Raw genomic sequence first — 2633 nt, forward strand, 5'->3', positions numbered from 1 at the left:
GGCTCTGCTCCCCTTTATCCAGGGCTTGCTGACCTCACAGGGTGTGCCCCGTCCTGTGGCCCAATCGGCGCCCCTGTGGGCCAGCCACCAACTAGTTCCTGGAGGCCCAAGAACTCTGAATTAGGGGGTGGGGGGGAGACAGACGGAGGGGGAAGGGGAAGGAAGGAAAGGTGCCTGAGCAGGGCTCGGCACCTGGAAAGAGAGGAAACCCAGCCCACAGCCACCTGGCCAGTCTGCCCTGGGGCTGCCTCCCATTGGGACGCTCTTTCCCTCCCGTGAGTCTGAAAGTCCCTGGAGAGTTGCAGCCCGTGAGTTCTGTCCTCCCTCTGGCCTCAGGTCCTCCAGTGGCTGGGACACAGAGCAGGGGTCCCAAGGTGAATATTTGCAAATCATCTTGACTTTGACACTGACCTTTCCTTTAGCAGGTAATGTCTAACATGCCTGGCAGCTGACTAGGGCAGGAGGAGCGGCAGCCAGCCCAGAGTTCCAAAGAGAACCCACTGCCTCGCTGAGGTCAGCAGCAGCCTGGGCAGCTGGAGAGAGACAGAGGCTGTCCAGAGGCTGCCCACGGGGTCCCTCGCAGCCCTACTGAGACCACAGTGCAGCTCCCAGAAAACAGAGCCACAGGTCTCAGAGGGAACAATCAGCCCCGGGGCCCAACGGCCGTCTCCCTGTTCCCTTTTTGCCAAGAAGAAGGATGTTCCACTCTTCGTTTTGTTTGTTTCATGGCAGAATGAAGTGGGAAATGGGAACCTCGTTTTATAATAAATGTCCTATTTAGTCCTCAATACATAAGCTGACCAGCTCCTTCCCTGTTTAGGGAAGCTGTTTTTAAATTCTAAAGTTAGAATTCTGCTTCCAAGGATACGTCTTGTAAACGCACTCCCATGGTGCACAGCAGCTCCCATACAATCAGAAGCAAACTAAATGTCCATCTCTGGGGGGGATCACATGGAATGTGGTGCTGTGCACGCAGTGGGACACACTGGATGCCTCAGCAATGACAGGCCACCCTGTACGTAAAGACGTGAACTTAGCTCCAGGAGATACTAAGTGAAGATGCAAGGTAGTCACAGTGAGGGAAATCACGGGGCACCTGAACACACCCTCTTGACAGGTCAGTCTGGCCCGTAGGGGATCCTGAGGAGCTGGTCCTGACTGCATTTCCTGGAGCAGATGAGCAACAACACCCAGGGAAGCAGCCCTGTGGAGGGCAGGCACCCAGCAGGCCCTCAGCCACGGAGATCCAGGTCTTTGAGGCTCTTGGGGAAGCCCCCAGGCCTCCACCCTGCGCAGGGAGTGTGCGCAGCACAGGAGTTGGGTCTGACCAGGGATCCCGCACACTGGGCACAGAGCCGGGCCCGGGGCTTGGCCCTGGAGTCACCAGCTGGGGTCTAGATGACAGGTCTAGGGCCCCTCACTGTTTGGAAACACAATATCACAACATTCAGATGCTTTCATCAATAGTTGCAATAAGCTCTTTCAAAAACAGTGAAGAAATACAAAATTGACTCATTCTCAGGAGCACTGAAGCACCTTTGTACCTAAATTAACAGCTCGGCTTTCCCCTTCCATGATTATAAAAGAATTAAGAAATGTCAGAACCCATGTCTCTATCTCCAGGTGCAAACTAGAAAAAGGACAGGTGGGAGGTCAGAGACTTTCTAGTTCCTCTTATGTCTGGCACAGCATTGGCAGGGACACAGAGAACCTGGGGCTGAACTCAAGGAGCGCCCTGGAGGCACTTTTCTGTTGTGTCTGTAGGGGACAACCAGATCCCAGGCCAGGGGTGTCCTCACTGGACACATGCAGAACAGCCCTCCAAAGGCCATCTACAGAAGCTGATGTAGGTCTGCCCAGGAAATGAAATTCAACCAATCTGTTATCAACATTCATTCATCCATTCATTCACGCCAGAACTGGTGGGTGCCATGAGGGACACAGAGGAGAGAGGACCGTCCTTGCCATCCGGAGCTCATGGCACATTGGGGACTGCGGAGAGGGGACAGGGGGCACAGTCAGGCACTTCTGTTATATAGGCCACCGGGGAAAAGCAAGGCAGGTGGAACCCAGAAGAGGGAAGGGCGGTCAGTTCTCATCCTAAGGACCCCAGAAGAGTTGGAAAAAGAGCCTTTGACCTGGGCACCTGAAGGAAGAGGTAGGGTTTCTATAGGGAGAATGTTCGGGCAGAGGAAGCAGCCAAGCAAAAGCCTGGGAGCCCGGACTCAGTGACCACTGACCTGGGCATGAGGGGTAACAAGACGTCCCACTGAGCTTTCCGGCCTGGAACTCCTGTGGGAAGGACCAACATCATCTCCCCTATCCTGAGCTCCGCACCAGGTGTCTGCCTCTGGGCAGCTGTCCATGCGGGCCCTGCAGCACCCAAATCCAGCGCGCCTAGAACGGAACCCGTCTGCTCCCTCCATCCCTGCCTCTTCTCCCACGTTCCTACCGCTTTCCACCACCTCCGCCAACGAAGAGCCTTGAAGTCATCCTCACGGCCTCTGGCCAGCTAGCCCTGCGCCTCTGATGGGCCCTCCATGGTTGATATTGGTTGAGTGAGTGAGTGAGCGAGGAAGAGGAGGGGCAAGAGGCTGGCGAGGGATCCTGCCTGCGGCGTGTGGGGTCTGAAA

This window comes from Furipterus horrens, unplaced genomic scaffold (genome assembly GCF_987537825.1).
Source record: "Furipterus horrens unplaced genomic scaffold, mFurHor1.1.pri manual_scaffold_7, whole genome shotgun sequence".
Lineage (NCBI taxonomy): Eukaryota > Metazoa > Chordata > Mammalia > Chiroptera > Furipteridae > Furipterus > Furipterus horrens.